Source organism: Amphibalanus amphitrite, unplaced genomic scaffold (genome assembly GCF_019059575.1).
Source record: "Amphibalanus amphitrite isolate SeventyFive unplaced genomic scaffold, NRLGWU_Aamphi_draft 001392F_arrow, whole genome shotgun sequence".
In the NCBI taxonomy this organism is placed as follows: domain Eukaryota; kingdom Metazoa; phylum Arthropoda; class Thecostraca; order Balanomorpha; family Balanidae; genus Amphibalanus; species Amphibalanus amphitrite.
In genome coordinates this window covers 32448-42500 of record NW_024882885.1, presented here as the reverse complement: position 1 = coordinate 42500, position 10053 = coordinate 32448, and positions in this window count along the sequence as shown.

The window sequence follows — 10053 nt, the reverse complement described above, 5'->3', positions numbered from 1 at the left end:
GAGCTGTCCATAATCATCCCAGAGGGAAAATTCAGCGGCACATCGTTCGGGTCAAAGTAATACCATACATTCTCAAACTTTGTTTTGCAGGCAAAATTCGAACAATTATTTAGAAAATATTATCGGTTGCCCTATTTACATCCTAGGTCATCTAATGTTAGGAAAGATCATGAGCGATTGTTTATACTACAATTTTGAATACATATGCTAGCTTCGTGTTCAAAGCATATTCTAAGCTCTAGATCCAATGTACAAAAAGGCATATGATCTGACCCAAGATCTGACCTAAAAACGACCAAAAGTCTTCCTTCATTTCCCGAAAACCAGCCCCCGTTCACGAGCTCCAGAATTCCTTTACCGTGACGTCATCACGGCGTAAGAATTTTCCTTCACCGATAGCAAAGCATGCAAATCATGGTGTGTTTCAGGCAGGCTGACGAGAAATCCAAGCCCTATATGTGTTCAAAAGACGTACCACTAAACCATTAGATTCGTCTCATTACGATAAATGGGGTTGAAATAGAAACATTCGGCCTATATTTAACTAAAATGGGCCAATCAAGTGGTCCCTGCAACTCCTAATGAAGGGTTTCCTCCTCGTTAAACATTTGTTCCTTGTGTTTTTTATCAACGACAACATAACGTATCACAGACTGACTGGTGATAGCCCCTACACACCGGGTGAAAATCTTGCTCGAAATTTAACATTACGAGTCAATGAGAAGTGCCTGAAATATTGAAATAGCGACAAAATATCTAAATTGTAAAAGTTTCGGCAGGTCTTGAAGCGGCCATGTCCTGAGTTTAGTTGAAATTCTTCCACGCATTGAAGAATAATGGCGAAAAATTAGGGTCTCAAGGAGTCTGGCGTTAACAGTAGCCTGCATGTGCGTGCTGCATCCTAGAAGGGGTGGCAACTGGGTCGGCAAACGGCTGTCAATGGGTCGGCATTCTCCGTGACTGGGTCAGCAATTGCCGACCCAGTTAACATGTTAAAATACGCCCTAGTTATACTTCTATAGTTTTGATGGTTAAAATCAATTTTTGTTTAGAAATTACAGTTAGCAGTTTTGTAGCGCTGTTTATTTTACATCTTTTTTATCTTGAATATCTTTCGTTATCTTCAAAACTGTAATTGTGACAGCTCTTCCCGCTAAAACTTTTATTGGGTCGAAACAGGGCTGCGGAGTCGGAGTCGGAGTTGGAGTCGGTCAGAGTCGACAGTTCTGCCCGGAGTCGGAGTCGCCAAAATCTTACCGACTCCGACTCCGGAGTTGGAGTTAACGCTGCATGGCTCAGCGTCATGCACTGCACCTATCCCTCGTCCGTAGGGCGAGGTGCCTAATTAGGAACCCCCTTAACCCGCGCCCCAGTGGCGATCTCAGTCAACTTCGCCCTAGTGGGGGGGGGGGGGGGCATATGCTACCACCCACCTCTAACTCAAAAACTATAGAGTGCTAGAAAGACGCGGTAAAAAGCAGTCGATAGCTCTTAATGCGTACGTTTGAAAGTATTTCGGTCATTTTTCATCTTAGAGCAATATTGGGGTCACTGAAGGTCATCAAAGGTTAAAATTTGTCAAATGTCATTATATTTTTCAGAAAACATGAATTATCTCAGGAACTATGATAGCTAGAAAAACGCATGGAATGCAATCGATAGCTTTTAAACTCTTCTTTCGATAAGGTTATCATCAAAATTGACCTCAGGTCAACGGTTTAGCCTCCAGAAGGCAAAAACTCCAAAATAGCTGTTTTTACGAAAAGTGTTTTTCGACAATAACTTTTGACTAAAAAAAGCCAAGACATTTCTATTACCAGAATCATGTTCCTCTTGCCAAGACGCATCAAATGAATTATAATTTGACCTTGAAAGGTCAACTTGAAAATTTGACCTCAGGTCAAGGTCATGACCTGACCGGAAAAGGTCATGTTGCATATCAGTCGATGCGTCTCGGCAAGACAAACACAATGAGACCATCCCCAGCGTTCTTTTCCATTCGAGAGTTACTGGCAAAAAGCTGTTTGTAGCCTCAAATGACCTCGGATGACCTTTCTGGAGGCTATCAGCAAAAAAGACACCTTGGTCGTCACGGGTGGTCCAAATCATTGTAATTCTGAAATATTTGGACTGTTCCTATGCGTACACACGGATTTAGAGGCATTTTCATTTTCTCCATTGACTTATAATGGTAAGGTCACGCCACTGGCCTGACCTTAGGTCACGGATATGAAAAATCCGAGATATACAAATTATAGGCGCCTATAACATCATGCAATCCACCAAGTTTAAAACCTTTCTGACAAACACTGCAGGCTGGACATGATTGCAAACTTTTTTAGGTTTGGTCAGTAAACTTGACCTGGTGACCTGACCTGACATGACCTGGGGTCAAAAATTTCACAAATTGTCCAAAATTGATGTACGGTTCTCCAGGGTATTAGTCGTTGGTCGCTCGGCGAGCGGGAGGGCAACCAGTTCCGCCCCTGTATCGCGTGACCCCTTGCTCCGCCCAGTTACGCACGAGCGTACAGTAGGTCTATTAAAAAAGTCCCCAGCACCAGTGGGCGCTGCCTTCGCTGAGCCGAACCCCCGTCTGCCCGTCCCATATCGCGCCGGGCTCAGGTCAGGTAGGGTCAGCGGGACCGCTCGGTCCGGCCCGCGGGCGGTGGACGGGCGACCGGTAACGCTTTCCGCCAGCCAGCTGTAGAATCCAACAAACGGGACGGCCACCGCTCAGCGCAGCGAAACCGGTGTTAATCAATGGCAGTAGATGTTCATTGCCACAATGATTATGAGATAGTCATTGTTAGCCCGTGCCCCACAGGAATGCCTAGACTCTCAAGCCCTGTTGGAGTGGAACTGGGGATTAAGCATCATTCTTATAACTCAGCTTTGGGCATTTAAGTGGTATTCGAAGTAGCGTCAAAAGTAGCAAAAAGAAGAAAAGATACTTCAGCCAATTTTAGATCGGGTCAGAGCAAAAGATCATGTCACCAGAGGTCATCGATGATAAAATTTTGCTTGGACAGGGTGCGTTGCGCGCACCGGTGCATTGGGTTTCCAATTTCCATGGATGCATCAACAGACTCGGAAGCTCGTAACGCTAGCGTGGAGCCGAATTCATATCAACCGCCGCAACAATGCAACAACTGTTCAGGAAACCAAACTTCTGAACTCAACATCAACTCTATTCGCCACTGAGCAAAAAGCGAACATCGGGCGTGCAGCTAACCGCCCATCACACGCAACAACAATGACACGACAGCAAAAAAAGAGAAGCAAGAGATGGAAAAAACGGTCAATCACAAAACAAGCAAATCACAAATTCCACCTCAGAAAACACAATAAAAGCAATAAATCAATAAAAAAAACACCAATTGATTTTAGAACATTAAACAAGGCAAAAAATAACCACGAAATACAGATGGGGCAAAGGCACGCGTTTGCCGCGACATCTATATCGGCCGCGGACCATAACCCGCGCCGTCTGGCGGCACATCGTTTTCTTCAACATTTTCTCCCCACCTGAAGTAACTACTTCACACAACTAACCAATACGCATAACAGTCTGGCAAGACATACGAGCAACCCTAACACACTGTGAAAGATAACATCAACGAGCGACTGAATATGATGAACGAGCACAGCGCTGCACGTCACTCACTTATCCTAAGCATCGGGAATTTGCAGCTGTGCTCCCAGCTCCAAATCATGCAGCCGCTGGATTGCGCGTGTTCTCAGGCCCTTTGCCGTTCGAACCTCGGCGGACCTAACAGTGCCGTCCCTACCAGGGAACAGTTTAGTAACAACACCGGTCACCCATCGCATCCTCGGCACATTGTCCTCACCCAACAAGACTACTGAGCCCACGACAAGCTTGCCACGGGTTGAAAACTTCCTAACTGAGCAGGGCAGACTCTGGAGGTATTCCCTCGCCCAAACGGACCAAAATCTATTTACACGCTTTTCACAAAGTCTAGCTCTCTCAGACAGCGCCTTAGCACACACACTGTCCGGATCCTCTAACACCTTGGTTTGGAATCCAGCGCCGCGCCCCAGTAGAAAATGATTAGGGGTCAGAGCGTTACTACAGTCCAGACCATCTCCCACAAAGGTCAGCGGGCGCGAATTGACACACGCTTCGATATCAAACAAAACAGTTTCTAACTCGGCCCTAGTGAGACAGCGCGACCCCAGTGACCGTCTAAGCCCCGACTTTACGGAGCGGATCAGCCGCTCCCACCATCCTCCCCACCATGGGGAACGAGGCACTATCAGTTTCCACTCGGGAGCCAAATGACCGAAATAATTCTGTAACAGAACGTCAGCGCCTACAAACGTCCTAGCATTGTCTGAATAAACGATAGACGGCATACCCCTCCTGGCCGCGAAACGCCGTAAAGCCAGCATGAACTGTTCCTGAGAGAGCGAGTCGACTAGCTCAACATGAACGGCCCGCGTAACAGCGCACGTAAACAACGTAATGTAAAACTTCTTCCTTGGAAAATCTACACAAAACACCGGACCGGCATGATCCACGCCAGTCACTGCGAATGCCGGCGCCTCAGTGACCCTGGTCTCGGGCAGCGGAGCGGCTGGCTCGCTACAACTCGGAGCGTCCTGCCGCCGGCAGTCCACACAACTGCGTTTTACCCGCTTAGCAAGACAACGCAGCCCAACAACCCAGTAAGCTCCCCGGATCGCAGTAATGAGAGCCGAGACGCCCGCATGACCCATGACAACGTGCTGATCACGCACCAATAACTCCGATACATGTCCCTTTGGCAACACAACCGGATGTTTCGCCTCATATGCTAAATCGGACAGCTGGATCCTACCCCGAATGCGCAGAAGCCCATCATCGCCCATGAAAAGCGTCAAATCGCGGACAGGTGAGCTCTTGGGCAGTGGCCTGCCCCTCTCCACAGCACTCACCTCCTCTGGGAACGCAGCCTGTTGCGCGTCCCTCACCAGAGCTGTCCTGGCCTCCGCAATCTCATCACCAGACAGCTCAGACTGTCGCCTCAGACCAGGGTTGCGGCAGTTGAACACAAACCGCTTGACCCACGCCACGACGCGAGTCGCCTTACGAAGCGATCCCCACCGCTCCACCTCAAACAGAGCTGTGGGGTTGCCAGATCTCGACAGCAGTGCCATCTCTTCCCTCGGAAGACTCGCCTCCGGTGAAGCGCTGTCGTCACCGTCTGCAGACGGCGGTCGACCTGCCGAAGAGGACAGCCACTCGGGCCCAGCCAGCCACAGGTCAGAACCGATTAGGCTGCTCGCCGACACGCCACGGGTCAACAAGTCTGCCGGGTTCTCCTCTCCCGCCACGTGAGCCCAGCTCGAAGGGCTGGTCAACCGCTGGATCTCTGTTACCCGGTTAGAAACATACTGCTTCCACCTGCTGGGATCCCCGCGGATCCATCCCAAGGCAACCATGGAGTCAGTCCAGCAGCGGAGAACCACACTCTCCGGCAGTCTCAGAGCCCGTCGCACAAACACGAGCAGACGCGCAGCCATCAAGCTAGCCAAGAGCTCCAGCCGCGGCAGACTCAGCTCCTTTAGAGGAGCCACACGCCCCTTAGCCATCACGAGAGAAGCGGCGTATGATCCATCCTCACGAGCGGCACGCAGGTATACTGCGGCACCATAGCCCTTCGGAGACGCATCGCCAAATGCATGCAACTCAACACCTTCTCCATCATTCCAAGGCCTCTCTGTGAAACAGCGCGGGACCTCAAACTCCTTCAACTCGGTCAGACCCTTCACCCACTGCGAAAAGGTCAGGCTGAGGTCATCTGGCAGTACGGCATCCCACTCCAGACCCAGCTGCCAGATGTCCTGAAAGAGCAGCTTCGCCATCATTGTAAATGGCGCGACAAAGCCGAGCGGGTCGTACAGCCTCGCAATGAAGCTGAGCACGGCTCTCTTAGTGGGAACGACATCTGCTGGCAAACAGACGCCGTCAAAACAGAATGCGTCACGACCCGGAATCCAGCGGACCCCAAGCACCTTCACGGGCCCGCACTCAGCCGACGACACGCCATGCACCATATCAAACACTGCTGTACTGTTGGACGAGCACTTCGTCAGCGTCATTCCAGCATCTGCCATTACAGTCTGTGCCTCCTTCAGCTTAGAGCAGGCGTCACTCTCAGTGTCAGCACCAGACAGGTAATCGTCAACATAGAAATTCTCCGACAGATCCGAAATCAGAGGCGAGGACGGGTACTGTGTCAGGTGGTGGCGGATAGTGGCCGCCAGGAGGAAACTCGAACTCCTCACACCGAAAGTGACACGCATGAACCTCATCACCCGTACCCTTCCGTTACGCCACCACAAGAATCGGTGCACGTCCCGGTCCTCCTTACGCAGCTGAACCTGCAGAAAAGCCTTTGAGATATCCGCTGCAATGGCGAACGGCCAGCGCCTAAAGCGCAGAAGTATCTCCAGCAGGCTCGGAACCAAGCACGGACCCACCTCCAAGCAGTCGTTGAGTGAGACGCCGCCAGGGCCCACTGCCGACGCGTCGAATACCGGCCGCACCTTAGTAGTGGAGCTGTCCTCCTTCAAAACAGGCCGGTGCGGCAGGTAGAACACCGGGTACGAGGTCTGCAGCTCACAGCCAGGAACCTCCTCAATAACCCCGGCATCCTCCATCTCCTGTAAAGCAGCATCATAGCGCTCTGCAAGTACAGGGTCCTTAGCCAGCTTTCGTCTCAATCCTGCCAAACGACCAGCCGCCATGTCACGGTTGTCACCCAGAGGAGCACTCCCCTCCTTCCAAGGAAGGTTGACTTCGTAACGCCCATCTCTCTTACAGACTGTAGCATTGAAATGAGCAAGAACAGGATCTGACTCATCATCATCATGTGAAACACCTATGGCTTCCAAATCCCACAGGTTGCGGAAGGCATCATCTGAGACATCGTTAAGCAAGAGGAGCTGACAGGTGGACAAGGTTGGCCTGCCAGCTACAGAGCCAGAGACTGTCCAACCAAATACCGTCTCTTGGGCGACCAAACCTGCAGAAGTACGGAGCAGGCCGTCCTTCAGCAGCTGCCAGTACTGGTCCAGCCCAACCAGCAGGTCCACAGACAGGTGTCGATCAGAACTGAATCTCCCGTCCGCCAGCTCCAAACCACCCAAGGAGCGAACCACCTCCTGTGGCACCTGCGGACGTTGCAAAGGGGAACAAATCACAGGAACCTCCATGGCCCTCAAACAGACTGCACCCGGCCTGGCCATATTGGCTCCTGACACCTCCATTTCATACAACTGACGCTCAGCGATAGCAGACTTGCCCCCACCAAAGGCACAGTAAGTGTTCCTTTCTGCTCTTATCCAAGTTGCACCAACTCTTTTCACCAGTGACTGGCTGACATAGCTGCGATCACTCCCAGTGTCAAACATCAAAGTAGCTTCAACTACCCCCTTACTACCCTTCACATACACACGAGCAGTAGGCAGTACGCTACATTGAACTGGGGGTACACATGACAATGAAGCAGTGGCAGCAGGCCTACTGCCTGAACCCACATGAGCACTATCACTTGAAACAGCATCAGAAGCTTTCACACCCTTGTGAGTAAAGTCAAAGACATGTTTGTAGCAACAGAGCACATTGTGTCTACCCTTGCAGTGAGCACACTTCTCTAGACAGTGTCTGGCTCGATGTCCCCCCTTTAGGCAGACAAAACACAAGTTAGCTCCTCTCACCTTGTCTTGTCGCTCGCTTACACTTAAGCTGAGGAAGTCAGGACACTCAGTAGCTCTGTGTGGCCCTGAGCAGAACTCACACCCAGCACCAGCACCAGGGGAAGCAGCCTGCAGAGCTGCCCCAGACCGAGGCTGCTGAAGCCTCTTCCTCCGACCGCTGTCCCGGTCCACTGGCCGGGTCTTCACTCCTGAAGCTGTAGTCGGTTTCTCACCAGCTGCAGACAGGCCGCTGTAAACCCCAGACTTCACCCTGGAGTTCACCTCAGCCTTAAGCACCTCCAGCAGGAACACCAGATCACCTTCCTTGCCAACACTGTCACGCGCCCAAGCCAGGCAAATGTCCTTGGGAAGCCGGCTCAGCAACAGTGGAGTTAAGATAACCCCATAGTTGTCTCCTTTCACTCCAAGTGACTCAAGGCTCCGCACATGCACTTGAAGCTCATCTTGCAACTTTTGGAGACTGCTCACATCCTCAGTTGCTCTGTCCATGTTCAGCAGACCTTGCACATGTTTAAAGATGATCAAATCCGTCCTGCCATACCTGTCCTGCAGCAGCTTGCTGGCAGTAGCAAAGTTGGCACCAGTCAGCGGGAGCCCAGCAATGCACTGAGCAGCCTCACCCCGCAGAAGGGACCGAAGATAGGCCAGTTTAGTAATGTCCGCTAACTCCTCCTTATCACCAACTGCTGCTTGAAAACACTCCCAGAAGTTCAACCACTTCAGGACGTCCCCATCAAAACTGGGTAGGTCTAACTTCGGGAGTCTCGGCAGACCAGAGGTTCCAGCATTGGAGGCCCCACCAGAGTGAGCAGGCAGGTTCGGATCAATATCACGAAGGAGAAGCTTACCAGCAGTGCGTAGCACCTTGCTGATACCGCTGCGAAAGTCAGCAGCCTCTTCCACAACTTCTGGCAGCTCCGACTCATCAAACTCAATTTCCAGCGCAGCTTGAGACGAATCTAGCGCACTCAACCTCTGCTCGACCTCGGCTTTCAGCTCTTGGATTTCATAGCAATCCGGCTCTGGAGCGCTACACGCCAGCTGGAGGGCCCTGCACGATCGCGTGGCCCAGCCCCTAGCCGCGGCGCGCGCTCTCTTCAATCTCTCCACGTCCATGTCGTCACCAAACCGACCGGCGTGGTATAAATAGACGAAACCAGCGCAGTACTATCTTGCTTCTGGGCACCAAACATCCAGAAGTACTCGATCAAAGATCACTGGTTCTACGTCCCGCAGTTTCGGCACCAAATGTTCAGGAAACCAAACTTCTGAACTCAACATCAACTCTATTCGCCACTGAGCAAAAAGCGAACATCGGGCGTGCAGCTAACCGCCCATCACACGCAACAACAATGACACGACAGCAAAAAAAGAGAAGCAAGAGATGGAAAAAAACGGTCAATCACAAAACAAGCAAATCACAAATTCCACCTCAGAAAACACAATAAAAGCAATAAATCAATAAAAAAAACACCAATTGATTTTAGAACATTAAACAAGGCAAAAAATAACCACGAAATACAGATGGGGCAAAGGCACGCGTTTGCCGCGACATCTATATCGGCCGCGGACCATAACCCGCGCCGTCTGGCGGCACATCGTTTTCTTCAACATTTTCTCCCCACCACCGAATGTGGTGGGGAGATGTTCGCTTTTTGCTCAGTGGCGAATAGAGTTGATGTTGAGTTCAGAAGTTTGGTTTCCTGAACAACAACAATGCGCAGCGCAGCGTGCTGCAGCGCGGGGCCGTGAAACACCGCCCACGGCTATCCATGTGTCGGGGCAATCCAACCCACGTGATGGGCTCGGCCCCAGCGGAGCATGAGGCCCAGGACTCCCGCCCAGGCCCCCTGTCTCCCCCTAATTCCTGTCATCCTTCCCACTCTGAAATTGACCGAAAGAGCCTAACCTAACACAACAAGCAGCTCGTTTACCGCTATGTCTGAATAATATTGTCAGATTTAATTAAGGTCAACGGCTAAACACGTAAATAACAGCAACTGCCATCATCGGTATTATGAGAAAACCAATTGCTTTTCCACAAACACTAAAAGTTTTAAGCTAAACTTGCATGAAATTAATTTTACCAGCCTCGTGGTCCTCTTATCAAAACGCTTCGAATGAATCAAAAGTTGATCTTTAAAGGTCATTTGAAGAATTTGGCCGATGTTCAAAGACATGACCTGACCAGAAATGGTCATGATGCATAGCAGGATATTAGATCTGTATCGTGGAACTTTACAAACACTTTAGATGATTTCATAACTTAAGCATGTCTATCAAAAATATTTATTACATGGCTCAGGTGTAAGCTAGGTGTGTGATCAT